Below are 10699 nucleotides of genomic sequence, written 5' to 3'. Positions count from 1 at the left end.
GAGGAAGAGGAGGCGCGGGCGACACGATTTAACTTAATTATCGTGTACTTGTGCGCGCTCCGGTGAAACCACTTGGCTCTTTTTTCTCTGTCTAAAGTAATTCATCCCTGAGAGTCTAATTTCCGGTTGAGCGGACTGCATGTATATACTCACTGGCATTTCCACGAACGGAATTGGCGCGTACCCTCGCCGCTGTGACGGTCCCCTTTACAACAGCTGCATGTATTTTGTTTCCTAAAGAATTTACAAGATAACAACCGAATGTCGATCAGGCTACACATAACAACGATATGCTACTGAGAATTCTACTTAAAATGCTATCCGAAGCATTTTGCGTATTAGACCACACAGTAGGATATGCGCCCGTCACTTAAGCGTTGAAACATAAGAAAGTAAGATAAGAACAACCCTAAACCTCGGGCAGTCGAGCAGTCAGTCAATGAGTCAGTCAGCAATCGTCTGAGCTATTGTGCGTGTCTACTCTGTATTTCGAAAATAAATCAATTGTTCATAGTGGTGATTTCCAAGTGTTAACAATTATTTTAAAAGTACACGCCCTAACGTGACACCGCCTTGGTCGCTCCGCGTATTCCCGTTTCAATTACGCTCACCGCCCAGAGAATGTACGTAGTACTATATTTAACTTACCTCGACCAGAGCCCGAAAGAGAAAAATATGCTTCACGCTGTCGCTGAGCTTCTGCCTCTGCTCGTCGCTCTTTGGATGGACCACCTGCAAAACCAATTAGTGACAAATTTTTTTTTCAATTCTCTGTTCGTCGATATATTTTGACTAGGCTTAAGAATTCTTTTAATTTTATACGTTTTATAGGTTAAGCTATCATTATGGAACAAGGTGTACGTATAGAATTTATTGAATATTCGTGCGTTACCTGCCCGTTATTTTGTTAACGGTTAAGGAATTACGATTGCACGACACGCATCGATATTATAAATTAATTGCAGCGTGACCGATCGATAGTGCCAGGCTTGAATAAAATACCATGCCTGTTTTAAAAAGAAAGGGTTTCCTATTAGATATGTGTGTGGGTAGATTACACACCACGGTAAGTTTGAAAAAAAGAAGAAAAATCGAACTCCTTTGCGATCTTACGTTTGGTTTACCAACGGTCAATACCGGTAGCGTTGAAAAATATTTGTCAAGTACCCGAGGAGCTCTCGCATACATAATAATCAATCCATTCACCTATTCATTCCAGAACCCGTGGTGGAATCGCAAAGAGAGAAGATGTCTTTTTCGTATCCCAACGCGGGGATAGACAAATCTATGTTCAATCAGGGTCCCTGTATATTGATTTCGTTTCATGTTCGTCGACTCCGACCAGTTCTGAGAACAGCTGATCTACAATTGTGTTTCCGTCATAGTTTTTTAACTCGCTGATCCGTAACCGATATCGCGTTACAATCTTTGGACCAAATCTAAGATCTGTTACCAATAGAAGGCTCAACATTTCTGACTGACCTAGAGAACTCCCGTTTCACGGGAACCTGAACATCGGCTCATCTGCATCCTAATCTCGCGATAATGCCTAATGACCTTTCAAACGGGCTTAATTAACATTCTCATATTGATAAGTTACTCACACGGTATAATCCAGTTTTGCAATAACGGCGAAAACTTTTGTACAAAGCGAAATAGGAAACGTTGACGTAGCGGAGACGGCATCATCTAATTTGTTATTATAATTTGTTATAATTAATCTGTTGAAAGCAGCGACGGAAGAAATTGTAAATTTCTGTGAAAATAGTGATTTTGCTGTAGGATCGTTGATCCTTTAACAGATATACGTACACAGAGTAGTCTACCTACAGTGACTCCCATTAATATTCGGACAGGATTCAAAATAGAACAACTCTTTTAATATCGGATCAAACGACTTCGTTTTCATTAGCATGCCTGATTGTAGCTACGTTTAGGAGGGATGTATGTTTAAAAAAGGAATAAGAGTTAATTTCCTAATCGCCTCTCCGATTTAAATTTAATCATCCGAAACAATAATAATCTCCGGACTGTATTGAGGTTCCGAAAAAGTCACTGCGAGAACATAAAAACGTGCCGAGTTTCTTGTCGGCTCGGTCGTTTTAACGGTCGAGATGTTTAGATTCCGCGACCGGAAGAAGTTCGAATCGGGCAGAGTGACAAGTGTCGGGCGAAGACACGCGCGTGAAGTGTCACCTGTGTGCGAGCGAGATAGATATACCTCGCGATTTCCACCTCGCGACAACCGAGGTGAAGGACAATTTCGAAAAGACGATCATTCCTATATCGGACATTCCGTGTTGAGGTTTCCGTGATAGATCATTCCATGTCGTGGATTTCCGTGTTGAGAGTTACTATGTCGGAGTTACCGTGTCGACGATTAATCATGATAGACGATTATCACCACGTCAATTTAAACGTGTCGAGTATTCAACCGCGGCGGACCCCAAGAGTTGTTGAATACAGCACCTTTAGAGTGTGACCTGCCTGGTGGAGGATACCGTAGTGGAACCCAGAGTTGGTGAATACAGCACCCTTAGAGTGCGACCTGCCCGGTGGATAACGTGTCGAGTGTTCCACCGTGTGGATTCCAATAGCTGGTGAATACAGCATCCGTAGAGTGCGACCTGCCCGGTGTAGGATATACCGTGGTGGAATCCAGAGTTGGTGAATATAGCACCTTTAGAGTGCGGCCTGCACGGCGGAAGATATACCGGGCATATTCGTGTATCCCGAACGTTCGACCGACGACTGTCTCCTGGGGTCCAGCAAGAGGACGTACGAGAAGGAGCAGCCACCTTATTCGCGAGGAACCCGAATACGGGACGTGCTTGTGTCAGACACCCCTGCACATTGTTCGGCTGCATCACAGGGTAAGTGTGCCTTCTAATTGGCGGTACGCCGTTACGACTGTCTCGACATTGTGATTGTGCAGTACAGCTCACTACTTAATGGGTCTCAGCCTGACCGATAAGTTAATTCGGCTTAACATAGAGCTGAGACTTGAGGTTTCCACCCGGGGCCTCCACTCTTACAAAGTGCAACAAGGAGGTGACCGGTGAACGCAGAACACCGTTTCGTTGAGTGATCAACGCATACGGTTCCAGTCCCTTTTCGGAGACATTCGAAGGACCGAAGCGGAGTGCGGGAAGCCTCCGACCGATACAGTCCACTTGCACGCTGCTGAGCTGATTCAGCGTGCGGCTCTGGAAACTGACGTCAGCCCTTAATCATTTAATTGTCTTTTTACAGAGATCGTGAGACGCGGCGTGACGACCGCGGAAATCGGCGCCGCCGATAGTTGATAAAGGCGGGGTTGAGCCAGCCGCCGGTCGCACGGACCAAGGAGAGGAAAACGGACGGTGTAATTCCCGGCCCTCCCGGATAAACCGAAATTCTCCGACGGACACGAACAATTAAATAAACCAGGATTTTTTGGATAAATTCTGATTCGTCTATTTTTAATCACCAGTTTTCTCGGCCGAACCCCGTTAGGGCCGCCTATCCCTAACAATGTATAATACATTCAACGTCATATGACGATGACCAATCCACCAGAAACAGAATGCATCTAATTATCTACTTTGATGTTAATGTTAGATGGTCATAAGTTTGTCCTTAAGAAAAGAAATGGTAGTAGTTATTAGTTGCGTTTTAAAATTATAACTTGTGTAATCTATTACAAAAACCGTAAGTATTATCGCCTTTTTCCGCTTTGTATGACCTTCAATGTCCTTGTGTTATTGGTCGTTGTATTCGTTTTAAGATTCTCTATCATGATACGGAAGTAAAAATATACCGATCCATTTAGAAAATTGGCGGTGACCTTAGCGTAGCTTCAGCGCCTCCACCAGTAAAAAAATAAAGTGCGCCAGTATGGCGGCCCTCTCAAACACTGAAACATTTGTGTGAAACATTTTTTCGTACGACGAACACCTTACGAGTTATTTGATGTCGTCATGTCAGGAGACTCACCCTGTATAGTGAGTCGTTCTCCCCATCGCGTTTCATCCAATTGTATCGTCTGTGAAATATCAATCGATCATCCCGATCCTACAGACGGTATTCAGAGTCTTAAGTTATTCTAAGGCATGAGCTTAAGTCCCAGTTTAACAACCGGGAAACAAGCGTCGATTCAAAACATTTGCTTCGCAAAGTGATTCCTATTGGAACGTGATTAAGAACCAGTTTCCAAGCATGTATGTATCCTACATAATTTTCTCTCGAGATAATTTACTCCATCCTACGTAAGACTTAATTTACATGGAAACAGAGTAGAGGGCGGTAAAACGTAATACCGCTGAAGATAATTAGAAGAGATTGGGAAGGAGAAGACGCACCTTAATTTCATCGTCTTCCTCATCTTCCTCGCGATTGAATGTTTCCAAGAAAATACTCTTCCGCCTTGTCTGGTTGTTACTCTGGTGGTCGTGGCTCTGTAAAATGTGAAATAAATTTGATATTTTAAATAACTGTTTCATCCGTTTGCGACGCGGGTACAGTTCATTTAAGGACGAACGAAATGAATAAAATTTTGAATTTTGGGCAGATGATAGAGAGCGGGAAATGTCGTACCTGTTTCCATCGTCATACATGTTTCATCGAGAACTCGGATCGAGTTTCGAAATCGAAACGATATAAAACACGCGCTCAGGTACGTCGCAGAACCTCGTTAGGAATACTCGATGCGATTGGAAGTCGCATCCCGAATGAAAACATCTAGCTTGCCTTCGTCGACGGACTCCTCCGGCGTAGAAGAGGGGGTATGCGCAGGGACTTGAATGAACTGTGTTTTACGGCTTTCCCGGAGTTGCGTGAAGAAATTCACAGCGTAGTCGCGGAAATCGGCGCCGCCGATAGTTGATAAAGGCGGGGTTGAGCCAGCCGCCGGTCGCACGGACCAAGGAGAGGAAAACGGACGGTGTAATTCCCGGCCCTCCCGGATAAACCGAAATTCTCCGACGGACACGAACAATTAAATAAACCAGGATTTTTTGGATAAATTCTGATTCGTCTATTTTTAATCACCAGTTTTCTCGGCCGAACCCCGTTAGGGCCGCCTATCCCTAACAATGTATAATACATTCAACGTCATATGACGATGACCAATCCACCAGAAACAGAATGCATCTAATTATCTACTTTGATGTTAATGTTAGATGGTCATAAGTTTGTCCTTAAGAAAAGAAATGGTAGTAGTTATTAGTTGCGTTTTAAAATTATAACTTGTGTAATCTATTACAAAAACCGTAAGTATTATCGCCTTTTTCCGCTTTGTATGACCTTCAATGTCCTTGTGTTATTGGTCGTTGTATTCGTTTTAAGATTCTCTATCATGATACGGAAGTAAAAATATACCGATCCATTTAGAAAATTGGCGGTGACCTTAGCGTAGCTTCAGCGCCTCCACCAGTAAAAAAATAAAGTGCGCCAGTATGGCGGCCCTCTCAAACACTGAAACATTTGTGTGAAACATTTTTTCGTACGACGAACACCTTACGAGTTATTTGATGTCGTCATGTCAGGAGACTCACCCTGTATAGTGAGTCGTTCTCCCCATCGCGTTTCATCCAATTGTATCGTCTGTGAAATATCAATCGATCATCCCGATCCTACAGACGGTATTCAGAGTCTTAAGTTATTCTAAGGCATGAGCTTAAGTCCCAGTTTAACAACCGGGAAACAAGCGTCGATTCAAAACATTTGCTTCGCAAAGTGATTCCTATTGGAACGTGATTAAGAACCAGTTTCCAAGCATGTATGTATCCTACATAATTTTCTCTCGAGATAATTTACTCCATCCTACGTAAGACTTAATTTACATGGAAACAGAGTAGAGGGCGGTAAAACGTAATACCGCTGAAGATAATTAGAAGAGATTGGGAAGGAGAAGACGCACCTTAATTTCATCGTCTTCCTCATCTTCCTCGCGATTGAATGTTTCCAAGAAAATACTCTTCCGCCTTGTCTGGTTGTTACTCTGGTGGTCGTGGCTCTGTAAAATGTGAAATAAATTTGATATTTTAAATAACTGTTTCATCCGTTTGCGACGCGGGTACAGTTCATTTAAGGACGAACGAAATGAATAAAATTTTGAATTTTGGGCAGATGATAGAGAGCGGGAAATGTCGTACCTGTTTCCATCGTCATACATGTTTCATCGAGAACTCGGATCGAGTTTCGAAATCGAAACGATATAAAACACGCGCTCAGGTACGTCGCAGAACCTCGTTAGGAATACTCGATGCGATTGGAAGTCGCATCCCGAATGAAAACATCTAGCTTGCCTTCGTCGACGGACTCCTCCGGCGTAGAAGAGGGGGTATGCGCAGGGACTTGAATGAACTGTGTTTTACGGCTTTCCCGGAGTTGCGTGAAGAAATTCACAGCGTAGTCGATAGTGTCCACCGGTTGCTCTAACAGATAACTGATCGTGAACTCCAACAGTACGTCCCGCAACTCGTCCGGCACTGTGATCTTACCAGCGTTGCGTTGACAGCTCATTTTTTCTTCCGCCAAATGATTTTCAGAGCAGCACACACTACAACGGGTATACATTTACAAAACGCGATTCTACAGGAGCACATATACGCAGTTACCGGCTAACTCATTCAAATAAATCAAAGGTTGCGGAATCTTTCGTTTTAAAAATGTATCAGATCTATGAAGATAAGTAAAACCAGAAGTGACCAGTTGGTAATTTAACGCGTTATATACATATGGAATGATGACGGTTGTTGTGTTGGCGCGTATTCGATCTACGCTCCCACCGGTCCCAATTCCGCTTCAATTATTTAGTTTAAATATATATTGAAGTTATTGGACAGAGTCCAACTTATTGTCCTTCGCGAACAACTGAACTCGCGACTGAATCGTTGATTGAGTTCTATCGATAAATTTAAGATTTGCACAGCTGCAACTTGTAGTTGATTTTCAAATTTCGGTTAAAATCTGTATTAAAAATGACAATAAACACAGACCATTATCGTAGTTTGTATGTACAGTGATGTACACGTCATATCATCAACGTTTTCCTAACGTCGATGTGTATTCGTAGTTAGTCAAATCTGTTAAACGAATAAATTCTGGCATTTGCAAATTCGTAACATCTTCCGAAAATGTGCACATAATATATGTAATATAATATACTATAATAAACATTTAAATGTTCTATTCTTATAAAATTCTGTTTCCATTCATTTTAGCTTCATCAAATATCATTTATCCAGTAAATTAAGCATATGCATTTAAAAATCTTCATAATATAAATACAGTAGCCTGTTGCATGAGTACGATATTAAACCCGAGTGATAATATTGGCAGAGTGTTGATTGTTATAGGTATCATATTCCAGGAGTATCGATTCGAAATACTTCTCGATATCCGACGTTTACGGTATCGAAGGAAACAGATGTCCAGATAATTAAAATTATTTGACTAATGATACAACTGTGCTCGAGGCAGGATTATCTGTATGCGCAGTCAATGTAATGCCTGTTTCTCCGGATAAAAGCGAAACGGGTCGCATAAAATGTTGATTCGGATAAAATCAGCCTTTGTATATAGATTACTGTTCATAATCGTCCGTCGAGGGTCGTCTTACGAACGGCCTGGCAACGTAATTCAATTCTCCCATTACATACGAAAGTTCCAGATGCGTCCGACAGAGTGACAATTGATTGGAACAATCTATGCATTCCAACTACACGTGATGTAATTGAGCGGTTCACAGATCGGTTAACTATCGTGATTTAAACCACGAAACGTATTGAAACGTTGTTCTCTAAATGTGTATTGGAAGTTTATGAATATCCACACGATTGTACAGCGTATCGTCTTTTATCAATTATTCAATCGATAAATATCATTCTACGAGAATGTTTATTGAATTTTTTATATACATTTTATACAAATTACAGATGCCATACAAATTAGAAAAAGCAATAGAATTAGTACAGAGAGTTTCAAGGATCTTTTCAGAAACGTTTAATAATTCTGAGAGGAGAAGGAATGTCGATAAAACGTGATAACTACGTGAACTTTAGTGAAGATTAAACAAGACTCCTAATTGAAACAGAAGGAAAAGAAAGTCTCGAAGGAAGAAGGCACGTGTTTTGAATGATTCGGTTTATTTCCATAATTATCTCGATAAGTATTAATGTCGACACTGGACGTGAAATGAAAGAAAGTAAGGGAAAAAAGGATGGACAAGAAGCTGCAATGGTTAGCATACGTCAGCTAGGTTGATAAAATCCTGAGCAATAACCAAATATAATTAGTTCCAGTTAAACAGGGGTGGAAGGGGGTGCCGCGGCGTTTCTTTTTAGGCGGATGCTTCAGTGTCCTCCCGACATTTACGTTTCAGCTACGAACACGTTGTTTTGGATATTTACGGATTTACGAACTTCTCCACGTTTTTATTATTTCGCGGGGATTCAAACGGAAACTGAAACTGCATCGCTACCAAGCTTGTTATTACATTTATTTTGAAATTTACGTACAATTGCGATCGAAGTTTTCAATCTATAAATCCTTGAACTCTATACATATACTTACATTCCCAAGGGACGTTAGAACTTTACACATTACTGTACGATTTCAATAAAACAATGGCTTTGAAGTTCTCAGTTCAGTCACCGAAGGTGAAGTACGCGGAAGATTACATTGAAGCGCAGTATGATTATGAGACTGTTACGAGGGAGAACAGTGCCAAGGGTCCGACGGTTGACCGAGTCTGTCGACTCAGTCGGGTTTAATTAGGGAAGGACAAAGACGCACAGACGGCCCTAATCTAACACTGTGTGTTAGCCTCGGTAGCTGTAGGACGTGGACGACTAGGGAGTGTCAGTTCCCTTTAGCCACTGATGTAATTGGGTCAGTATGACTGGGTCAGTCCTGGTTTAAAGGAAGGGTAAAGACACGCAGACGATCCTAATCTAACACTGTGTGTTAGCTTCGGTTGCCGCAGGACGTGGACGACTAGGGAGGGTCAGTCCCCTTTAGCCACTTATGTTTAAAGGTTGTCGGATTGGCAGGTCAACTTCGTTGATACGTCTTGNCCTTTCTTTCAAAGAAATGACTGGCTGCAGACTGAATGCTGCCCGAACGTTGCTTTCCAGACGGAAAATTAATGCAACGTTGGATTTCGATCCGCAAATCTTCGAAATCCCTTGAAGACCGCAAGCGAGTGTGCGACCAGCACGTCATTCCAAACCGCTGTTCCGTTCCGGCTTGAACAGCTACAGCTTAAAAAAGCTGCAGGCTCACCGACTCTGGTGAAACCACGGAGCGAGACGCGTTGTGGAGTTGTTTGTAAGACAACTCCGTTTAAATTGGGACGATGCCGTCTCTAACAGTTTCTTCTACCACCGAAAGGCAAAGAGATTAGCCACTCAGGGTCTTAATCTCGGTAGAAGATCCCTAACTCGATTCTCCTCAAACGAAAGCCGTTCGAATCTGAGAGGCGAATACGTCGTATTCGACTGCACGTCGACGCAGATTGCAAATCCTGCAATCGAAACGCACAGCGGACTGGTCAACGCCGATTCGCTGATCTCGACTTATAATTCAAGACAGAGAGTACCTCGTTCTTGAATTTTCTTGCATGCAAGAGAACCCGGTAGCTTATCAGAAATACTTCTGTTTCCAGCTAACACAGATACGTCACGTGAGAAGTTCGAACAGCTCTCTCTCCGATGGTTATTACTGAAGTGATACCGTTCGCTCCTCCGTCGCGATCGTGTGGCCACGATTTTCCGCGACTGCGTATAGGCTCGGATCGTTCTGTCCTTTACTCTCCGACGCTCGCGAAATTATTTAACGCTGTTAACGACAATATTGTATGTTCGAATTCCGAACATACGACACTGCTTGTCAACGGCGTGTTTCTTCAATTCTTGAATTTGTCCCGGTTATCGCGGCTGTGGTGATGTGTCTCCGCTCGGGCGGCTCGCGTCATAATCGGATTAAGTAATTATATTCACGTTTCTTCTATTGTTTGGACGTGCCGAATTCCCGTCTCATCGAAATTATTGTCTATCGACGATACCGTCGATTTTCGAGGAAGGAATATCCCGTTTCCACGAAGTGCATGTGACTCATGCCCTTTCGAATTTAATCCTCAAATATATGCGAATTTCCAACAGCTTACATTACAAAAATTCATTCCTGCATGATGTCAAATGTTTGAAAACTATCCGACGTATATAGGGAGATGATTTTATTTCAGACATACTCACATTTTTCTCGTATTTTAGTAGTTGATAAATAGAGAAATACGAAAAGAAGCTTCGTTTACTCGTTACTAAACATGGAATGAGATTATTTAATGATTATCGTTCACAAAGATAGCTTGAATTTTCTTCGTTTCATATTTTACGATTATACGCATGAGTCAGAGACTATATGTATAAACAACTTGTACATATGTACACGTGTATGCAGAGTTGTGTAGTAGATAAAAGAATTGTAAACTATATTTACTTAAAAAATTTTGTTCGGCGAATTAGGAAACGGCGCTGATAATTATTATAATTTGATGCAATCCATTTAAGGTTGGAAGGATCCTTTTAGAAAAATCGTATAAAACGATATAAATCCTTAAGGTATATATACATATAAAAATTATTTTTTTGGGGAAAGGACATAAAATATAACAGAATAAAAAAATGAGCTGCTCCTAACGATATGTGTTAGGAGA

General features: G+C 41.8%; 2 pseudogenes; one reads left to right on the top strand and one right to left on the bottom strand.

Annotated features, from left to right (window-relative positions):
- The window catches only part of LOC108630424 (cAMP-dependent protein kinase type II regulatory subunit-like), a 10628-nt pseudogene extending 4102 nt beyond the window's left edge, over positions 1–6526 (bottom strand).
- Positions 6527–8609: 2083 nt separating this feature from the next.
- The window catches only part of LOC108630423 (inositol-3-phosphate synthase 1-A-like), a 5911-nt pseudogene continuing 3821 nt past the window's right edge, over positions 8610–10699 (top strand).

Source organism: Ceratina calcarata, unplaced genomic scaffold (assembly GCF_001652005.2).
Source record: "Ceratina calcarata isolate Rehan_Ccalc_2016 unplaced genomic scaffold, ASM165200v1 scaffold752, whole genome shotgun sequence".
In the NCBI taxonomy this organism is placed as follows: domain Eukaryota; kingdom Metazoa; phylum Arthropoda; class Insecta; order Hymenoptera; family Apidae; genus Ceratina; species Ceratina calcarata.
This window is presented reverse-complemented; position numbering and strand designations above follow the sequence as displayed.